General features: G+C 41.6%; 1 protein-coding gene across 3 annotated transcripts in view; it reads right to left on the bottom strand.

Moving 5' to 3' along the window:
• LOC143025650 (sodium-coupled monocarboxylate transporter 2-like) overlaps positions 1-22,572 on the bottom strand; it is a 65,068-nt gene extending 42,496 nt beyond the window's left edge. For 2 of the 3 annotated variants that reach the window (XM_076185640.1, XM_076185642.1), the window contains exons 1-2: positions 22,287-22,572; positions 3,098-3,147 (exon numbers count right to left, since the gene is read on the bottom strand). The gene's annotated coding sequence lies outside the window, so the exon portion shown is untranslated. The remainder of the gene's footprint in view (positions 1-3,097; positions 3,148-22,286) is intronic. The other variant, XM_076185641.1, reaches the window with a different exon arrangement.
• Positions 22,573-23,619: the final 1,047 nt, after the last annotated feature.

A 23,619-nucleotide genomic window follows, 5' to 3' on the forward strand; every position in this document is an offset into this window, starting at 1 on the left:
ATTCTATTCTTTTCTACCTGGGATAGACTTTGCTCTTATTCAAAATTAAGTAGCTAGGTCTTAGATATGAAGAAAATATATCCCAAAGAGAAAAATAAGAATAACTGTAAGTAAATTAAATTGATAGGTATATCAAAAAAAGAAAACAAAAAAGTATAATCTTATCCAGTGAATGTATACAACCGTTCTCCTCGAGATATGAATTATTATTTTATTATTCCCTTTGTGTGCATTACTAAGACGAAGAAGGCAGCTGCTGTCACTGCTGGTGAATTCTACAGTGACGTCTGCGGTTCGAATTGACGTCTGCCCGAGGTCGATCCCCAACGACTGGAAGTAACTTCCCTCTACCAAATATGGATGTCTGAAAACATCGGGTTTGTGTGGCGGCTTCGGCCGCAGTTAAACGCATTTCTTTGTCATTACAAAGGATTACAAGAGACTTTCTGGTCCATAACTAGGTCGGGTGCGAAAAAATATATAATAATGATAAAAAATAAAATAAAATAAGAATTATAATAGTATAAATAATAATAAATAAAATAGGTAGATAGGTATAGTTAAGTAATAAACAAAAAGGTAAATAGTAAATAATAATAAATTTATAGATAAATAATAATAAATGGAAATCAAACAATAAATAAACAGGCAAATGATAACAAAGAAATAAATAAATATGTCGATTTATACATTTATTGTGGGGCAACAACAACAACAACAACAAAAGCCCACTGCTTGTCTCCATAATACTACTCTTTTTTCGCAGCTACAGTCAGGCGATTTTATTTAACAGAAGACTCCCGAATGCATTCCAAGCTGTCGGACATTGTTGTGGCAAACGCTTTAGTCATCTTCAGGACTGGTTACCTCCACGTCGATGCGGACGTCAGTAGGTCGAGACCCCCGTGTCGGGACGGAGCTAGCCTCTCCCTCTCCGTTCTTCCCACTAAACCGAATTAAATCCTCAAACGTTCGGCACGTGGGTGAGGAGAAGGAGACCGCTTCTGTGTTCCTCTTCTCCCTCCACTTCCACCTAGATTGCGGATGGGGAAATCCGAGCAACTGGATCGCCTCGAATGACCAATAGGAAGCCTCGAAGGCAGAACTATGCAAGGGGAGGGACAGGCCCAACCACCAGCAGCAGCAGCTGCCTCCGGATCCTTCCAAAGTTCGCCAGAATAAGGCCTTCAAAGCGTGCGCGTCTGATCCACGGCGCATCGAATAGTGTTACTTCAGGGACCCCGGGTCTAATGAAATTACCTGGCCACTGTGATTAGATATACAAAATGTAGTTAAATTGGACAAATTTAGATTTAAGAAGGAAATAGACAAGAGCTTGTTTACTTACTAATAGGATGGTCAACGAATGGAATAGACTTAGTAATCATTATGTAGTGAGCGCTGAAACTATCGGGTGTTTTAAGAAACGGTTAGACAACTTTATGGATGGGGATGACAGGTGGTCATGGACATGGAACTGCCTTATGGTCTCTTGCTGTCTCCCTTATTCTTATGCCCTCATGTAAAACAACGTTGTTTCCGGCTGGGATAGTTAGTGGCCCATTTGTTGGTGACGAAATAATCCCTCAGCTGAATAAAATCACCTGGCGACAGCAAGTGACTGTGGATACGAGGATGGGGTGGGTGTCTTTGGACCCTGTTCACATTAGCGGCCTCAACCGCGGCGGTTCAATTACAGTGCAAGACACTGGAGACGTTCACGCATAACCGCAGATTTTTTCCTTGACTATGAGGTACCGTCGCGGTTTCCGCGCGGTTCAAACCGCAAGTGTGAACAGGTATTGCTTGGCGGCAGCCACATTGAAAGCGCTAGACAGCATTACTCCCGAACGCATTAATCTCTATGTCGTAATCCAGATAAGGTCGTTATCACGAAATAAAGACAGATAATAATTATCACCCCAATCTCGTTGACGGTCTCTCGTCTACGTCACAAAGCGATTTAATTCAGATAATGGAAATCCTCGAAACGGATGTGTTTATGTATTTCTGTTGACTGTCCCGTGAGAATACGACTAGTGTTGTATTCATTTTGCCTGCCGCCTGTCGATTTTATTCAACGAGGCTGTCTGTAGGGGGCAAAGCCATCACATTCAGACTGATGAGAGGCTTCATGAATTTAGGTCTAGTTGCCGCCAGACGATTTTATTCGACTCAAGGGGAAGGGACCTTGGGATTCTTGGCACTAAGCCAACTCTATTTATTTACCTCCTTGCTCCACACTTTAAAAACTTTGTTCTGGTTAGCGGCAAGACGTTTTATTTAAGGATGTAGGGGGCTGCAGTTTCTGTGGCAAAAGTTCATTCAAGTCGACGATAAACTTGACTGAGTTTGTTCTGATCTACTTCAGTACAAGCCAAATTCTCGCGCGCAGCGTCGGCTGCCATATGTACGATGCATCACACTACTCGTAGTCTAAGATATAATGTCACTGCTGTATTACTCGTTTTCTTTTATTCTGAGTAATAATAAACACAGAAAATGGGATCAAACTTCATGAGGCCTACAGAGTCGTCATCGTACCGAAGTAGTTAATAATAATAAGAGGAATAGTAAAAAGTTGAAGATTGACATTATTCCATTTCGAGTGGAGATTAGTCTCCCATTATAAAATGAATGTTGTGTGACTCTGGTCCGTAGGAGGTGTCACAGAGGCCACTAGAATAGTGACGGAGTTTCTTCCCAGAGAGATCTGCGAGAGGGCCCGAGGATCGATGCCAGATGCCGGAGGGGGTTGGGTTTCCGGTTGGAGAAACTCGGGGAAACGAGGTAATGGCGGAACAACAAGAAGCGAAAGTGACCCCCCCACCCCCACACCCTCCCGGACCCACCAAGTTGCAAGCCGCCCACCTTCGTCGAGCTTTTTTTTTTTTTTTCAAAATCGGAAAATTGCATTCATCCGAGGACCAGACTCGTGACGTCGGTCCCTCCCCCCCCCTCCCCCTCCCCTCCCGTCCCCTCCGGCAGGACAAGATCTGCGAGTGACGTCACCGTTCTGAAAGGGGTTAGTGCCTTACCGACATTGGCACTGACACTGGCTCCATCGTGCAGGAAATGTCAAGTGAAATTAGCTCACCTTGGTGGAAGGACGTCTCGTAGACTTGTAGCTTCAACAGGAAACAGTTACTGCAAAGAAAAAAATCAATATTTAGAAGAAAAAAAATCGAAAGGGTTATAATTTTAAAAAAGTCTTCAAAGAATGCAAACATAAGAATATTCTTCAAAATGTATACAAAAACATAACACCATATTTAAAAACAAGGGGATATATATAGATCTAAAAAAGTAGAATATCCCCACGACCATGTTTTTGAGCCAGTTGTGGTTATTCCAGTTTCAGTCAATTGCATTTAGCCATTATTCAGCTGAGGGGTAACCTTCAGTAGTGAAAGGTTTGAGTTGTAATATTAGTCTCAGTTTTACCACGGGAGAAGTATAAAAAAAAAAAAAAAAAAAAAAAAATTGCGGGTGAACAATCTGCATAATTTATCAAAAAACGTGACTTTTTTGTTTTGTTCAAATGAGCGTTTCTTACTGATAACATTTATTTAATCTTTATCTATTTGATTTATCAATTTACTCATTTATTTGTCTATTTATCGATTTACCTATTTATTTATAAATTCGTTTTGTTTATCTAGTCTTGGACACTCAATGTCTATCAACTGAGGAGGTGGGTATACAGTAAGTGAATATACAAAAAAAAGAAAGTTGAACATAAAGAGCATAGGTGGAGGTAGTAGATACAGTGACCCAAGCGTGCTTGTGAATACTAAAACAAGTGTCCGTTTGTGAGACATGTGTGGAAATCAAATTTACAGGTGTACAATCCCCCCCAGCACCTCCCCCCTCCCCCCCCACCCACTCGAGGCCATGTTGCTCGTATTATTCCCTTCTACATTTGGTTTTCATGAGTACCGTGCCAGAATCAACCAAGGGAATTAATTCTTTCGAAAGAGGATTAATCCATTTGTTACGTTCACGTTCTCGAAATTATATATACACGCACACATATATATATATATATATATATATATATATATATATATATATATATATATATATATGTATATGCGTAAGTAACCACTAGGAAAAGTAAACTAACGAAGCAGAGCTCTTTCGTATAATTACATCTTCAGTGCAGATGTAATTATACGAAAGCGCTCTGCTTCGTTAGTTTACTTTTCCTAGTGGTTACTTACGCATTTGTGAACACACGCTCCTAGTGTTTTTATTGCATATATATATATATATATATACATCCGATAAATGGAGATAGATATGATTTTCCTAGCCTGTGTCCCTTATTAAATAAAATCGCTTGGCGACAACCATAGATACTTAAGCTGAACCTTCCCCTAAATGATAAGCTGAAGACATTTTAACCCGGAACAGAAGGAATTAATCTAAGTTAGTTTAGTTATAAACATTTTGTTAACGAGGGGCACCACGGCGATAGCCATAATATATAGATACACACACATACATACACACATACATACATACTTGTATATCACCTACATATATGGATGCGTACATGCGAGTATATACATGTGTACGCACATGCATGCATACACACGCACACACATATATACATACACACACACACAATAGATACGAGTATACGCATTCTGACATATCTTGGGTGCATATCTTACTATGCATGCTTATATACACATGTAATCTATCCATATTTGTACATATATATCTATCTATCTATACAAGGTGCAACCCGGTAAGGAGGGGAATCTATCCTGTAGGAGTTAATTAGGGATGAAGTAAAGAGTTAGTTTATTTCTGTTCTGCCCGTAGGACAACTGACAGCGATGTGTAGATGTGTGAAGTGGTCTAATTTAGATCAATTAGTCTGTAAAACAAGACCGTAAAGGAGGCATAAATATCGTATAAAGAAAACTGTCTTTGTGGGGGAAGAACAGGCGAAGATGGGCTGGAGAGCCTTTATTGTTTTACGGTATACGTTTCGACCGACTCGGTCTTCTTCAGTAAACTTACTGTCTTTGTTTACCGTCTACCCCTTTGCAAATAAATAAATAAATAAATAAATAATAGTAATATAAAATAGAAACAGAATAAATTGAATAAGAAGACAAGAAACAGAAAATAGAATTAAATAATAAGATAAGGAACAAAAGATAAGATAAAATGGAGGCAATGCAAGTAGTTCAGTTCGAAGCTACAAGATACTGTAATGCCTACCATGCATTCTATATTATTTGTTTGATTTGTTTGTTATTATTTGTCTGTTTGTTATTATTTACTTGATTTTCATTTATGAGTCATCTGTCAATTTATTATTATTTAGTATTTACCTGTTTGTTTATTATTTAACTGTACATATGCATTTATCTATTCTATTCATTATTATTTATATTATTAAATTTTTTATCTATTTCATCTATCTATTTTTTTATTATAATTTTTTCGCATCCGACCTAGTTATGGACCAAAAGGTCTCCTATCGGCATGCTCAGCCTTTGTAATCCTTCGCAAAATGTAGACGCCCATGATACTTCTTCTCGTTCCTGCCAGGTGACCATTTCATGTAACTCTGCGGCACCTCCACGGTGGTGGTGAAAGGCCCGGACGGTGCTTGGTGAAGGGGCCTTGGGCGATCTCCACCGTCCTGCCAAGAAGACCCTGCTCGCCGTCCTTCTCATAACCAAGTCGGGTTCGCCTCCACTTTCATGAGACGCCCAAACTCTTGCATACAGATCGCCTCGTTTGCGGCGCGCGGCGATGTTGGTGGCGACGGTGATGGTGGTGGTGGTGGTGGTGATGGTGGTGGTGATGGTGGTGATGATGGTGGTAGTGTTGGTGATGATGGTGGTGGTAGTGTTGGTGATGATGGTGGTGGTAGTGTTGGTAATGATGGTGGTAATGATGGTGGTGATAATGATGGTGATGGTCGTAATAATGATGGTGATGGTGGTAGTGATGATGGTGGTGATGGTAGGTTGGGAATCTATCCGCAATCTACCCAGAACTCCTCGCCCTCCCTCCTCTAAAGTAGGAGAAAGACTTCAGTGCGTCTCTGAGCATTGCCATGTGTTACGGCAATCTTCGAGAGTAGAAGAAACCCGACTGCCTGGCATTACCGCAGAGGTATTGTCTTTCGTTACGCCGCTTCTGGCCCGGGATTCGGAGATGGACAAGCAGCTCTCCGGTGAAAGGAGAACGCGAATGGGTGCTGGGATAAATGAGGGACGGGTGTATGAATTGGATGGTCACCTCCCTTATAAAAGGGAAGAGGTAGTTAGTATATATGCATGTATGCATGTACGTATTATGTATGTATGTATGTATGTATGTATGTATGTATGTATGTATGTGTGTGTATGTGTGTGGGCATGCATAATGTATGCTTGTGTACATGTTTGAACGCATGTATGCATTTGTATGTGTGTGTATCTGTGTGTGTGTGTATGAGTGTGTGTATGTATATATCTGTCTGTATATGCATATATGTATGTTTGTGTATGTGTGCATTGACAACGTAATTGTTGAGAAGTTTGAAACGTTAAATTGAGAATTGTAATGCGAGAATGAACGGAATCAAAACATCATTACACTTTTTTTTCCCTTGCGATGGCGACGTCGCACCATTCTCGTAAATTGGCCAATTGCCGTCCAACATTAGTTTCCTTTCCAAAGGATGCAGATATCCCACCTCCTCCTTTTCCTTCCCCTCCTCCACCTCCTTCCCCTCCTCCACCTCCTGCCGATTCCTTTCTCTCGCCACGCGATCTTGTTCATTTGAAGACTTCCCCTTTGCCCCATGGAGGTCCACCCGGGAAGTACGACTCAGGAAGCTGTTTTGTGTCTTACACTGCCAACGAATCTCTTCAGGGACCTGGGGACCTTTCGGCAATGGCAAGGAAGGGGGGGAGGGGGAAGGGGAGACACGAAGCATTCCTACGCAAAGGAATTCACAGGTCTTTTGGTGTCGGCAAGGACGTTTCGTTTTGTCAGACTGAAAAGACAAAGGTGCTGTTCTCTCGCGGCCACAAGTCGGGGTACCGGTTGGGGGCGGAGTCGTCATTGTGTCATTTCAAAAGGGGGTCATGAAAGAAGGTTCCCCCTCTCAGGTGTCGTATCTAGAACTCGCCCCCCCCCCCTCTTTTTTCACTGGTTTTCTACCTAGCTTAGTATTCCTTTTATCTAAGTATTCATTCAAGATGATACTAATATTGATAATCATATATATATATATATATATACATATATATACATATAGACTGAATGGTTCCCAGTGATCAATTAATATCTGTTTTCAACCACAAATCACTGAATTCCATGCCATCGCAGTCGAGACTGAAGAATCGCTCGATGGAGGCATCCGTTGGAAATTGAAACTTGGACGAGCCGAGGGTTCGAACCCAGCTAACCCGTAACAAAGTTACAGTGACTTAAACCAATACGCTATCAAGATATATATATATATATATATATATATATAATTGTCAGAATGCTGTCGTATTTAATTATACATGCATCAAAGAAAAACTGCTTCCTTACTTCACGAATATATATATATATATATATATATATATACAGTATATATATAATAGTAATAATAGTAATAATAGTAATGATAATATAACGTACATATACCAAGGACTTCCTCCCCCCCCCCATACAAAGAAGGTAGCCAAAAAACAAAACAAAAAACAAAAAAATTCTGCTTCCACCCATTTTATCCCCATGCACCACACCTCCCTCCCTCCCTCTCATGACAATAAGTAATAATATATATTCATCTGTCCATTCATTCATTTATCCATTTATATATTCATCTATATATTCATACATTTATTCATGTGTATATGTATATTACTTTATTCATTTATCCATTTATATATTCATCTATATATTCATACATTTATTCATGTGTATACATGCTACTTTATTCTTCATTTATCCATTTATATATTCATCTATATATCCATACATTTATTCATGTGTATGTATATTACTTTATTCTTCATTTATCCATTTATATATTCATCTATATATCCATACATTTGTGCATGTGTATGCATATTACTTTATTCTTCATTTATCCATTTACATATTCAAATATTATATATATATATATATATATATATATATGTATTTATATATATATATATATTCATACATTCATTCATGTGTATGCATATTAGTTTATTCTTCATGTATCCATTTATATATTCATCTATATATTCATACATTTATTCATGTGTATGCATATTACTCTATTCTTCATTTATCCATTTATATATTCATGCATTTATTCATGTGTATGCATATTACTTTATTCTTCAGTTTATTTTTATGCTAGTACGACTTCCTTCAGCTGAAGTGTGGACGCTGACCCTCGATCGATTAATTTCGGTCTTTGCTGAAGTCAGGTTTGCTGTAGGTGACTTCATAACCCCCCCTTCCCACCCTCTCTCCTTCTTCATCACTGCCGTACCTAGTGATACATTTCCTTTCGTGCGTATGATCTCCAGGTTATTCTATTCAACTCAGAGACACCTTGTCCACCGTCTCGACGAACCATTCCTGTGTTTGGTGGCATCTTTCCTATGATTTTGGTTTCTGGTAGGCTAGGCTGTTTCGTTTAACTCAATGGCATTGTTGGCTTCATTCCGAGAAGAAAGGATTTTGGTGCTTTTATTATCGTACATTGTTGTACCAAGCAACGCAACTGCTGGGTGACGCCCGCTGATTCCAATCTTCGCCACGACATGTCCTGGTGAGCAAAATAGATTATTACCTGTTCTGATTAATTTCTTCGGGTCTGCCAATTATTTTTCACTCTGGTTGGACTGCAACCAGGCTACTTTATTCGTCTGCCTTCCACTCCCCCGGTAGCGAGGGAGCTGTTCACAATAACAATTTTTTTTGTGAGGTCATTGTCAGCATTCGACAATCGCTTCACGCCTGAGGGATTTGGCGCTTTGAGTCGCAAATTGGGTCGCATATATTTACGACACTTGTATTCGTGTGTGTGTGTGTGTGTGTGTGTGTGTGTGTGTGTGTGTGTGTGTGTGTGTGTGTGTGTGTGTGTGTGTAAATTATTATCCCCACTTTCTATTGTGTTGTTCTTATCTATATTTCTGATCTTAGTGCCTTTACTGATATTTTCGACTTCACCTGCGTCGTCTGCAGCCCTCTTGTTGACATTTCTTCTGACGTCCGGGGGAGCCCGTTTGTCTCCTCCCTCATTTCCTTCCATTTTCCTCAGTAATCCCTCCCTTTCTCCTTTTTCTTCACCTTCCCACTACACCGCGAGCTCTCCCCTTCCCTACTAATACAACAAAGGTACTCTCTCGTCGTTGAGGTCGACGAAATTTGAAGTTTTCCTGGAGTTCCATCGCTGTCACGTGTGTGTGTGTGTGTGTGTGTGTGTGTGTGTGTGTGTGTGTGTGTGTGTGTGTGTGTGTGTGTGTGTGTGTGTGTGTGTGTGTGTGTGTGTGTGTTCACGCGTGCATGCGCTTCCACTTATGGATGTATTGTGGAACAGAGTTAATTCTCGAGTTGTTGCCCCGCCCTGTGTTTCCTCTCTACGTCATGTCGTCGTCACAGCTGCACTTGGCTTGCTGAGTGTTCTTGCCTTAGTCCTTACCTTTGGAAGAATTTATTCGCGTCCCCTTAGTTTATGTACCAATATGGATGAAGACTTTACCTTGGACGTTTGCACAATACAAACGTCTCTCGTACATACACACACAAACTCAAACAAATTCACCCACCCACACACACACACACACACACAAACTCTCACAAACTAATACAAATTCACTTGCACACAAACTCACACAAGCTTTCACAAACTCTCACAAATTCGCTCACACACACAAACTCTCACACACTCAAACACACACACACACACACACACACACACACACACACACACACACACACACACACACACACACACACACACACACACATACACACACACCTCCCTTCTTACATAGATGCTGTTAGGGTTTTCAATTTCATAAGAACATAAGAATAAAGAAGACTGCAAAAGACCATAATGCCTACACTAGGCAGCTCCGTATCCCTCATCACCTGTCGTCCCCATCCATAAAGTTGTCTAATCGTTTTTTAAAACAACTGATAGTTTCAGCGCTTACTACATGGTTACTAAGTTTATTCCATTCATCGACCACCCTATTAGTAAACCAATTCTTGCCTATTTCCTTCTTAAATCTAAATTTGTCCAGTTTATACCCATTACTGCGAGTCCTGCCCTGTTGTTTTATTATGATGACCTTGTTTGCATCTCCCTTGTTATAGCCTTCGATCCACTTGAACACTTCTATTAGATCACCCCGCACTCTGCGTCTTTCCAGAGAGTGTATTTCCCGGGATAATGCAATTCTGTTAGAATTTTACCTTTCTTGTTATGACTGTATATTTTCCAATTCTTATTTTAAGTTTGCTAACGTCAGAAGAGTCTATGTAGCTTAGGGGATGCCGCTCTACTGATTGATTCAACGTATTTTATTTGCAAATGCGAAAAAAACAGGAAAATGCACAGATTATTTGCTCGCATCAGGGCCATTCCTGGTAGAAAAGAACGGAGAGTACAGCAGTCTAAAGTCAAGTATTATTTGAGGGGAAGTAATTATCTAGATACTCTTTCTGTTCATAAGCGTCTACTGTAGGGGTGAAATCATGTTTGCGAAGAGAGCTGCAGAATCTTCCATTGGATTTTTTTCCCTTTGTATTTATAGCTCCGCCTTTAAAAGAACCTGTTTTTCCCAACCCTGCATCACCTCTACAAACTACAAATGGTTACCAGGTGTATCCTTTTGCAAAACTTTGGCCTTTCTAGAACCCCTATCCTTTTTTTCTTTCCTCCTTAGGACATCGTAGTGAGTCTTCTTTATTTACGTGTAAATGGCCTGGTTCTATAAATGAATGTCCTTTTCGCGAATTCTTCTGTTGTCTTTCTTTGCCTGGCAACTCGACCCCTTCCTCACGGATGCTTTGTTGTGCTTCTTTTCGCTTGTGTTTTGACTTCTCGGCTTGTGCGTGCAGAAACTCAAAATATAAAATAACAACATACATGCGAATATCCAGAAACCTTGATTACACATACAAGATGAAATTAACTTGCTTTCCCTCTGAGTATATCAGTGGCATCGAGCATATATTCTAAAACTGAATCCACAGCGTCTTCTTAGTGTGCAAACTCGCTCCCAACGCTGGGTCGCAGTACCGCTACTAATACGTACGCAGCTGTCTTGAAACGACAACAGCATCCACACCTTCTCCGCCCACGTCAATTTATGCATCCTCCTCTTTCTCCTTCCCACATTTTTCCTAATCTTCCTCCTCCTCCTTCCTCTTCCTCCATTCTCTTCCTTCCTCTTCCTTCATTCTCCTCATCCTTCCTCTTCCTCCATTCTCCTCCTCGTTCCATCTTCTCCCTCCTCTTCCTCCTCATCATCACCCCCTCTCTTCCTCCCCGTGTAGGGTACTGGTTGTATGTACAAGTTTTATTCACCAAGTATTTTAGGGACATTAGTGATATCACAAAGGACCAGTCAAGCATCACTTTTATTATGATTGGAGATTAATTTACACTCAAAAAGAAAAATGTTCGTTTTCTATCTCATGATGTCCCTTTCTACTGCCCTCCTTAAATCTCCTACGGCTTGATGGTGCTCCCGAGGACAAATACGACGAACTCCTTCCTCTCTCCTCCTACTCCTCCTCCTCCTCCTCAACCGCTATTTTCAGCCCTGATGGGACCTCGAAGGGAAAGCCGAAGTCACAAAGATCTGACGGATTCGAACGTCGGGTGTCCCCTTCGCGCGACCGAAAGAAACTAGCCAATCGGATGCTTATTTCTTCCCTCCTCCTCTCATTCTCCAACATGACTTGCAACATCACCTCCTCTTCTTCCTACTCCTCCTCCTCCTCTTCTTCTTCCTCCATTATTATCTCATCTACCACCGCCGCCATCCCCCTTTGTGTCGAGGTGGCTGTTGTGTAGCTCCAGCATGTTGCATCCTCGAGTTCAAGGGCAGAATGGGCTGCCAGATTCACCTGACGGAGGTTCACATGCTTAACGTATATAATTCATCTTCTGCACGGGAGTTTGGGGTGAGGGTGGGGTGAAGGTCGATTGGGGCATAAGTGTCCCGAACAATTAAAACAATTATTTTCTACGCACTCCTATTCCATATTTCCCAAACAGAAAAAATACTTTATTTCAAATTACAGTATCTTCATCTGAAAAAATATGCAAGACATCTTCTTTGTTATATCCTTGTTTGCTGTCTTTTATACAAAATCTCAATAAGTTATACAGTAGGTTATTGTGTTTGACAACTTCAAACAGTAGATTGTAATACGTTAAGTACTTTGATCAATTCACAGATGCACAGTAGATTATATAAGAAATATCCTGAAACCTTTTCAATAATTGTAAGGAGACGAATACATCCCAATCAGTTTCATTTTGTTTTCTCTCTCTCATAATATTTCATATGTACTTAAATGAAATAATCGGGAGCAAATAATAACAAGTGTTATTTATTTTTCAAAATAGCCAGTCGCCCGAGCGCGCCATTTTATTATTATTATTTTTTTTTTTTATCGTCGTTACAAGCAAGGTCTGTAGAACTCCATTAGCCTCGGTCACATTCACCCGTTCACGATGGCGCGGAAACCACTTGTACAACGCTTTTCCACAACAAGTTACATGTTCTAGGTTAAGTTTGGTTAGGTTCAGTTAGACTTAGGTTTGGTTAGTTTGATCATCGTAATCCCAAGTCCCAGAGAACGACAAAAAAATGACGCGATCTCAGTAACGACATATCAGCTGATAGAATTAACACTACTATTGTTTCCGTTGATTTATTGTGGGAAATTGTTTACATGGGAAAATGATAACTTTCTTAAGAACAATGTTGAGAAAATTATTTTCCATATGAAAAGCTGTTTATCGAAATACCTCTGGGTGCTTAAAGAGGGCTGGGATATTTTTGTTTTCATGAACGCCGTCAGGCGCGTGGGATCGTGATATGCAAGTGCCCAAGAAACGCGAGCGTGTCTTGTAGACGTCTCATTGGCCGGAGCAATGCACACGTATACACGCCCCCCACCCACCACCACCACCACGACTCGGTGGCGCATTTGGTAGACTCCCCGGCTACCACTACGGCGGCCCGGGTTCGAAACCCGCCCAGGGCTGAAACAATTTCAGTATCGCTGCATTGCGGGTTGTTACTCCAACTCTCGTGGGCGGGGAGTTGGGTGTGTGTATGTGTGCGAGTAAGGTCACAGCATTACCCATAGATCGGTCGAGCTCTGAGCTCTCCTCCGGGAGGGAAATAGCTGTCGATCACGAGTCCAGCACGTGATCCAAAGACCAAGGTAAAACAAACGCACACACGCGTCACGGGAAAAACAATGAAACGTGCTGGGAAATGACACAAGGCTGACCTACACAGGCCATGCACAGACTCGACTGGATAAAATCAAACTCGAAAGACCAATATTCAAAGAACGTGCGTGTCATTGGGATGAAGGATCTTATCAAGGCAGGATCGACCCACTGAAGAAGTCGTTTGCAGTCAGCCAGGTGAAATATGCACAAAAATTGTCGGAACAGTTAAGAGACAAGGTCCTCCTCCAAAGGAGGGGGGGGGGGGGTTAGGGCCCAGACGAGAGGGAAGTTGGAGGTAAAATGTGGAAAACTAGTATACCTCTAAACGTAAAAAAAAAAAATAAAAAAAAGAGTTGATAATTAGGAAAGATTAGAAGAGTCACGTAGGACTATACTCAAATGTAAATTGTAAAAGAAAATGGGAAGAGGGTGAAAGGGAACTCGGGAATTAAGACAAGGAGAAAACTGTGAAGGAAATTTCGAATGCAGACGTGGGTTGGGAGCAAAAGTTGAGACTGGGTCTAAACTCCTTGCGCATTGGATAACATTTTTCTGACGAGTTAAACACCGTATGAGGACGGAGCCTTTATTTGTACGACGTTTCGCTTATTACAGCTTTTTCAAGTACTTGAAAAAGCTGTAATAAGCGAAACGTCGTGCAAATAAAGGCTCCGTCCTCATATGGTGTTTAACTCGTCAGTCTTGTCGGCAACTGCCACTTTCATGAAATTAACATTTTTCGTTTTACTCTGGCTGCCACCGTTCTATCTTATCAAACTTTGTAACACTCTCTCATCAAAGGAGGAGAAACTACCTCAGTGAACACCTTTTTTAAGAACAGGATCTTTATTTTTTCATTCTGCTTGTTACCTGACTACTGTGTTTATTATTTTATGGTTATTGTCTTGTTCAGGAGTTCCTATGGTTGGTTGACGTGACTGCGTGAATCTCAACGCCACACCCCATTTTCTTTTCTTCTTCTTCTTCTTCTTCTCAGTTCCAGAAAAGTCTCGCCGACCTTCAAGTATTCGTGCTGAAGAAAAAAAAAAAAAAAAAAAGAGGGAGGGGGAGGGGGAGGGGGAGGGGAGGGGGGGGAGGGCGTGGGAGCGTGGCCTCAGTTAAGCGTCAGGAAATACATTTAGCTTCCTCCATCAACGTCCTCCCTCCTTCGTGGAAGTCTGATGCCACAGCCGGGAAGACAAAGCTACAATGCGACTAGCACTAACGAAAAGCTGAACCTTTCAGTACCCAGACTTCTTTGTAAAACCACATAATATCGCATAACGTCAGCCAAATGCATAAAAAGTGTCTTTTGGTTAAATTAACTCGAGATCATCGAAACCCATTTAGCAACAGCGACATATTGTCAGCTGATTAAAGGCGTTCGGTCTAACGGAATTATCGCACTGGGACGCCTTACCTCCGACGGTTTGAGCAGATTTGCAACCTGAAGCTTTCGTGAAGGAATATGATATGCTGGAGGGAAATATTTTTCGTCCAGCATATCATAAGAAAACAAAGTAGTTTATCACAATGACTTTACATCGGAGAAAGTGCTGGAGGTTGGAGGTTGGAGGAAAAATAGCCCAGTGTGATAACGTCTTAAGCTAGAGTTAAAATAAAAAAATAGGGAGTCTTTGTAAGCGATCAGCGTAGCGAACAGACTAAACCAACGAGTTAACCGCTCGACTTAACCTTGAGTTAACCGCTTTAGCCCAAACTCTGCCACTTCGCTGAATAAAATCGCCTGACGACAGTCTTGCTGTGAGCCAGAATAAAGGATGTGAAGGAACGATGTCGAAGTTGATGAGTTGCCATTTGCATTTTTTATTTTTTCCGAATTTAATTTTCTTCCACTACACACCTTTTTAGTGGGCATTTTAATCCATTCACCTCGTGGCGCAGTGGTTAGAGTTCTCGTCTGCCACTACGGCGGTCAGAGTTCGAATCCCTCACAGGGCTGAAATAATTTCAGTATCGCTTCGCTGCGGGGTGTTACTCCAACTCTCGTGGGCGGGGATTTGGGTGCGTGTAAAGGTCACAGCATTACCCATAGATCGGTCATACGAGCTCTGAGCTCTCGTCCGGGAGGTTAACAACTGTCGATCACGAGTCCAACACGTGATCCAAGACAATGGTGAACCTGTCGGGACTCCCACTAGTCCACTCATTAATTCACAACCACGGAGACGCGTGTAGGCGCGCATCTGTGTGTGATTCATCGTGGTCTTCGGTCATGTGCTGGGCTCGTGATCGGCAGCTATTACTCTCCTGTATGTGACCTCAGAGTCCATGTTGTTCGATTAATAGATGTTTTACACACATACGCACACATGCGCGCCCGCACACACACACACACACACACACACACACACACACACACACACACACACACACACACACACACACACACATTTACTTGCTTACACATAGGTATACAAACACACATTTATTTACAAACAAACATAACAAACACACACACACACACACACACACACACACATTTACTTGCTTACACACAGACAGGGATACAAACGCACATATCTACTTGTTTACAAACAGACATGACAAACACACACACATACGAGGAAAGAAGAAGGAAGGAACTTCTGAATGCGAGACCCACGCCCTTGACCTGCACGACACCCAAATGTGTGAGAAAGGAACTGTGATTAATAACAATTCGGACTTAGGAAAGGACAGTCATGTGCATTCAACTCGTTAAGTTTTTATTCGAGAGCGTTTGATCCGTGACAGGAAAAAGAAGTTTTGGTGGACCATGTATACCTTGACCTCAAAAAAAGCCTTTCGACAAAGTACCGTACAAAAGAGTTAATATGGAAATTTGGATAACGTCAGAGTGAGGAAGCATTCTTCGTTGGACAAAGGATTTCCTGAATGATAAGTGTTTGTTGACAGTATTGAAAGACGAGATGTTGGATTGCAGCGAGATGATACTAGTGGAGTACCACAAGGCTCGGTACTGGTACCAGTACTGTTATTATTGGTTTATGAAAGGATCCAGGACTGGAAGATATAATTCGATACAAAGAATTGTAAATCTTGGAAATGGCTAGAACAAAAAGAAGCGGTCAGTTATAGGATTAGAGAGGAATCAATCACAAGATCAAAAGAAAAGGATTTCGAAATATTAATCGGAGATTAACTCCGGAAAATCATATCTGGTAAACAGTAGAAGAGGCAGAAATTGCTAATGAACATAAATATGTCATTTCAGTACATAAAGAAAAGATGAAAAATAACTTATATGCCCCAGGCAAGGAATATGCAGCAGTGGTGTGATCACAGCATAAAATAAAATATATAAAAGAGAGAGAGAGAGAAAGAGAGTGAGAAAAGACGGGAAGCTGGCCGGAGAGACAGCAAAAACCGGTGGAGCAAAGAGAGGTGATATGACAACATTAAAAACAGGGAAAGAAAATGGAGAGAAAGAATTCTTTATTACGGTATAAAAGATCAGAATGAATTAAAAGTGAATTTCTATTTTTCTTCAATTCTTAAATCTGTCGAACAATTTAGAAGAAAAAATTGGAGGTCAACATAAATTAATTTAAGCTAAATTTTCGTATGTGGAGATATCAAGACGCATCTGGCAAACCCGCATACTACAATTAAATACATAAAATCAACCACACACACACGTACAAAGCTTTCTTGCGACGGGAGCGCAGCTTGAATTCAAAGTTCACGACAATAACCACTACACCATCAAGAGTTGTGCTTCTGTGTGTGTGTGTGTGTATGTGTGTGTGTGTGTGTGTGTGTGTGTGTGTGTGTGTGTGTGTGTGTGTGTGTGTGTGTGTGTGTGTGTGTGTGTGTGTGATTCACCATGGTCTTGGATCACGTGCTGGACTCCTGATCGACAGCTATTACCCTCCCGTATGAGAGTTCATGTATGACCGATCTATGGGTAATACACTGAACTCCCCGCCCACAAGAATTCGAGTGTCAGCTCGCAGCGCAGCGATGCTGAAATCATTTCATCCCTGGTCGGGATTCGAGCTCGGACGGCTGGAGTAGCGGTCGCGAATGCTACCACTGCGCTATCGAGAGAGAGAGAGAGAGAGTGTGTGTGTGTGTGTGTGTGTGTGTGTGTGTGTGTGTGTGTGTGTGTGTGTGTGTGTGTGTGTGTGTGTGTGTGTGTGTGTGTGTGCGCGCGCGCGCGAAGGTGTTTACATCTGCAGGTAGGTCGAAGAATGCCTATGTACAGTTGGAGCATCCTCCAGGGAAATCCGAGCTGCCCTATGACGCTGCAACGTTCCAAAGCGAGCCCTGAGGGCTATTTTCAACACACAGAGTCCTGGGGAAGCCCCAAGTAGGATACCTGGCTTTACGTCTTAGGTGTCTTAACTACCGGTTAGGTGCTCCTTGAGATGGTATTAAGCCCTTCAGCCCAGTGATCATTTTTTCTCTCTCCCTCTCTCTCTTCCTCTCTATCTCTCTTCGTCTCTATCTATCTCTCCGTCTTTATCTCTCTCCATACCTCTCTTTCTGTCTCCCTACCTCTCTCTCTGTCTACCTCTCTCTCTCTCTCTCCCCTCTCTCTCTCTCTCTCTCTCTCCCCTCTCTCTCTCTCTCTATCCCTCCCCCCCCTCTCTCTCTCTATCCCTCGCTATCTCTATCTCTCTCTCTCTCTCTCTCTCTCTTTTTTCTCTCTCTCTCTTCCCTGCGACTTCCAATGGTCTCAATGTTGGTGACGTAAAATCTTAGCGATGAATTTTTCAAACAAAGTTATTATCCTCTCCCACACTAATTCTATTTCCAGCGGTCACTGATAACCCATTTACCCAAGATGTCATATTATACAAGGCAAAGGTGGTGAATTTGCTCACAGGAAGAGGTCTTCTAGAAGAGGTTACCCACTTTGCATCAGCAAGCAGAAAGAAAATGGCCAATACACAAGAAAAAAAAACACTAAAGAATGTAACGAGGGAGCGCAGCTTCATGTGTTATACATTGCGTGTAAGATCAAACTGCGGAATGACGATAAGAAGAAAAAGAAAAAAACAGGTTCTGACTGCCGCCTGAGTTGCCTCATTCAAGATGGCTGACCTCCCAAAGGGCATCACAAAGACACACGACGCCTCCCAAAACGTCAACAATCTCTGGCTTTTGTTTGTGAAAGACTAAAGACGACTGTTTTCGTCCTGGGGATGGACCTCGTCTTGGAAGAGGGCGAGGATCGAACTTGGGTCTCCCCCCTGGCGTGGATTGCTTCACCTTTCCGAAAAATCAGGATCTTCAGGAGTTTCTCGGGAATATCATAAAAGTCGACGCGGCCTCATTGGTCAAGGTATGCGGCCAATCACAGTGCAGGAAGTCCAGTTTGTGCTTGCGCACACGTATCCATCAGTCACCATGACCCTGTGATCGACAGCTATTTTCCTCCAGGAAGAGAGCTTAGAGCTCATATATTGCACGATCTATAGGTAATGATATAGCCTTACACACCAACAATGCTCAAGGGGAAGAGTAACGGTACATAATATTAGTGAAAGCCTCTCAGCCCGGAGGCGCCTCTTACTCGGTACCTCAGGCGTAGGACCCTGACGCGCTAACCTCTGTACCATTAAACCGTGCGCGCTTAGTGGTACAACACAGTACCTACTGGACAACTTCTACATACTTATACATATACCAAAGGCTTTTTTCTCCCTTATAAGGGAGGTAGCCACAAAGCAAAGGGATAAAAACCACTCCCACCCATTCAACCCCCTACCTAGTCCACTCCCCTCCACCCTCGTATCTTGGCACCTCCTGGATGATGTGTCATCTCTGCATCTCGCCCACTGCCCTGGGTCAGAAGCAGCGACAACTTCAAAGAACCCAAAGATACATGGACGAACTAGAATCGTGGCCACCTCGAAACTGAAAAGCAGCATCAGACATTATCATCGGTGGCCCTGCTTGCTCCAAACAAAATTAAGCCGAAGGTGCAGCCAACAGTGAAATTGGACGGACGACCTCTGTCTACCAGCGGACAAAAACCCTAAAATCCTTGGCCTCATCCTTGATGTCCTTCGATCCACAGATCAAGGATCAGATAGTCACCATATTAAGACAACAGGGCAGGACTCGCGGTAATGGATTTATATTTGACAAACTTAGAAGGAAATAGGAAAGAACCGGTTTACTAATAGGGTGTTCAACGAATGGAATATGCTTAGTAATCATGTAGTAGTCAGCGCTGAAACTATCGGTTGTTTTTAAGAAACTGTTATACATCTTTATGGATAGAGATGACAGGTGGTCAAGGACATATAACTACCTAGTGTGGGCCTTATGGTCTCTTGCAGTCTCCTTCCTTCTTATGTTCTAGTGACGGCAGACAATGAACTAAACGTACCAAGATCAATGGCAAGCATAGGATCCGCCTAGTATAAAGATACCTTCGTTGCAGTTTACAAGTAAGTTACAAGAACTACAACAGTCAGACCCTCCCCAACATCGTTCCCAGCAATCAAGACATCCTACTGACAACACGAAACAAAGCACTATTAACAATAACAGGATGCACCAAAAACATCCCAAGGTTTTCCCGTACTACAGCACATTAAGATGGTAGACATACAAATCTACAATTATACACAAGACACCTTCCCACCATATCCCATAAACACTCCCAACCGGGAAAATACTCGTAGATAAAACTTCGACATCAAACTACGCAGATATCTTCAACACCTTCCCATCAGGACCCTAGAACACGTCCATAAATAAAATACATAATCAGATCACAAAACGAGCACTCCAAGACAAAGCCCCCCAAAACCAGAAACTACGCCATATTTACCCAAAACATTGGCTCTACTAAGAAATCACTGCTACGACAAGCGAGAACCACACTGGCACGATTACCTTCAGGCACCCGGCAATTTAAGAAACACGAACACGAAATAGGCCCGGCTTCTGACTCGAACTGCCGAAGATGCAGCCACAACGCAGAAGTCACTAAACACCTCATCCTACATTGTCCTTTGCCGTTGACGATTGTCTCGGGGTCTTTTGTCCGTTGATATTTTGTCTGTTGGGTTTTTGTCCGGGCTGCCAAAGTTGGATGATTTCAAAACAGTAGAAATTATCTGATTGAAATTCATGACTATACATCAAATGATTAATGATATTCCAGTCCTGCAGATAAAGAAACGTAAGGAGAAAAGTAAGGAGGGAATGTGAAAAGGACACTTGAATTTTCGTGTACATGCGAAGATGTAGGAGGAAAAGGACAGCAAAAGGTCAAGGGAGGAAGAGGGATAAGAGTAACGACGCAAATAAATGTTTGCGGTAAGTGTGAATGAAATGAAAGGGTTTAGAAAAGATGATGGCGTTGTCAGAGTCAAGTGTAGGTCTAGAGAAATTGCGAAAGTTTTGCAGGATGTAATGAGGGGCTGTGAGAAGGATGGAAGGATACGAGGAGAAGGGGTTTATTGGAAGCGGGGTCAGATGATAACCCAGTGACGTCATTTGAAAATTCCCTCGTGTAAGAGAACAGGCGAGAGGAGCAGATATATACATATTAATCACGAAGAACCCATAGTCGGAATAAAAGGAAACTTTAGAAGAAAGTGTAACTTCTATATTTCGGCTAATAGCTATAGCCCTCTTCAGGGAATATAGAAGTTACACTTTCTTCTAAAGTTTCCTTTTATTCCGACTGTGGTTCTTCGTGATTATTATTTACAAATGTGCTACAACATTTTGTCTAAGTGATATATATATATATATATATATATATATATATATATATATATATATATATATATATATATATATATATATATATATATATAAACCTGTTATTAATAAAAGCATGCATCTGGCGAGATTATGTTTAAGAGTGTTTGTGCATAAAACGACTTTCTGAAGTCAGCTTGCGTGCGCCCTACTTGCAGAAGTCGACTCATTTCAGACAGGTAATGCATGATACATTCATCTTGACATTGTTCGAGGGCAACCACCGGACTTTAGTGCAAATGTCTTGAGAGGTCAGCAATGAGTAGCACCTGCGCTCAGGCACCGTCGTGAGGTCATGTGTGACCTCTCTCCTTTTATGTCTTAGGTCAGTTGACCTCGTTTTGTACTATATGTGTATGTGTAGCACTCGTGCTTACGTTTCTGTATGTGTGAGTACGTGTGTTTAGTGTGTGTATGTACATGTGTCACTTTCGGATGCTCGAGTCTTTGCGCGCGTGTCTTATTCCTGTGTACCGAAACTCTTAAGAGTCCCGTTGAAGTCCGCGACGGCCATCTTCTTAAGCGTTCAACCAACCGGGGATTCTGTCACTCTGGAGCAAATACTCACCATTGTGTACAAGCGAACGAGCGTTCGCTATTGTGGTCAACGTGCGGTTATTATGCATTCTGCCGTTTCTTATTTTCTTTCCTACTCAGTGTTAATGTTCATGCAGAAAAAGCATGATCAGTTGTGAGAAAGAAACGCAATGACTACAAGTGAAGAAGGCTACAGGGGTGATTTAGAACGTGTGGGTACAACTGAACTCTGAAAGGCGTCGTGCATTCTGCCGCGAAACGTAAACACACTTTCACCCTCTGTTTTTGACTTGTAATGGCGCCATTCTCTATTCATATTGCATTTCAGACACAAAGAAATTATGAATAATGATTTTATCCGTTGCTCTTTCAAATTAAAATCTTCTATTTTCCATGTGATTTATCTATAGAAACAGATAAATAAGTGAATAGATAAATGAATTAGTAAATAAAGATGGGATTCAACGGAAACGATTGTTATCACAGATGAACGTTCTAAAACTGTAACAGGGACAGTTAAAGCTTCAGTCAGTTAACTACTGGTAACTGTACTCACCTCATATCCTCGTCAACTCTTGTTACTGACGACGAAGCTGTTCATCGCTCAGGTAGGGATGACAAATGCTCAACCAACCACTGATAATTGGAGCCAATTTTTCTTATATCTAAAAAAAATCCTACTAGAATTCTCTTTCTTAACCCGACCAAGTTCGATCACATACGGTGTTGCTTCGTTTTAAGTCAAAAAACTCGTTTTGGAGCACAGAACTGGCGGGCAATACACGCGCGTCTCTGTGTTACCTGCGCATCTGTCAGGGTTCAGAGAAGAACTGAACCTCGAGCGGCAGGCCAGAACGACTTTCATATCCCTCCTCGCCCACCCCATCCACCCTCACCGCTCTGGACCAGCATGCAGGCGGGTTTTTTTTTTTCATTTAATATTTAAGTGTTTCGTGTTCATATAGTATGGTGATAAGGTGAAACGGAGGACACAGTGTCTATGTATTGTGGAACACTGGGGGAAATTGGCTTTAGAAGAACGGTTTGCCGCGAAAGTGAAGCATTATGGAACTGAATATCTTGCGAATCTGGAAACTCAGGTCAAGAGACACGATAATGAATGTCGTATCCCAGATCTGAAATGAAATAGTTAATTCTTGAATTTTGAAAAAAAAAATGGTCCTGAGGATTTCTCCCTGATAAGCGAAAACGTAAAATAAAAATTCACGTTCTATTCCAAAGTTGTTTTGAAATACTAATTTGTCCGTTTGCAAATGGTAAGTCTTTTGCCCTTGACGAATTTCCATGAAGACTTGATTAAACGGAGTTTTTACATTACTACATATAATCCCGTAATGGTAAAAGAATGGGGATAAGCATACATCGCCTTGTCTTTACTCTGAGGTTGTAGATTTTGGTGTTTACCCTAAGACCAGTATACATTTAGTGTTTACCTAAGACCGGTATACATTTAGTGTTTACCTTGTCACCGATAAACAAATAATTTACCCCGAAACTGTAGACATTTGGTGTTTACCCTTAGACCGGTAAACATTTAGTGTTTACCTTGTCACCGATAAACAAATAATTTACCCCGAAACTGTAGACATTTAGACATCGAGACCGGTAAACATATAGCATTCCCCCCGAGACTGTTGCCTGTTTAGTTCTTAACCTTGAAAAGTACTTCAGTCGCTGTTGATTATGCGAGATTCTTCGTCGTTGTTATCGGAAAGATTTGGGAACAGTCGTAGCGAAGGAGAAGACGTGGTTGGCGTATTTTCCTAATCTTGCAAGAGGTGAAGTTAAAACTCATCTCGACATCTCCAAGCGTCCGCTGGACCATGACACCAAACTTGCGTTACAAAAAAAAAAAAAAAAAAAAGAGA

Source organism: Oratosquilla oratoria, chromosome 5 (genome assembly GCF_046742065.1).
Source record: "Oratosquilla oratoria isolate Oo_2021 chromosome 5, ASM4674206v1, whole genome shotgun sequence".
Taxonomy (NCBI): domain Eukaryota; kingdom Metazoa; phylum Arthropoda; class Malacostraca; order Stomatopoda; family Squillidae; genus Oratosquilla; species Oratosquilla oratoria.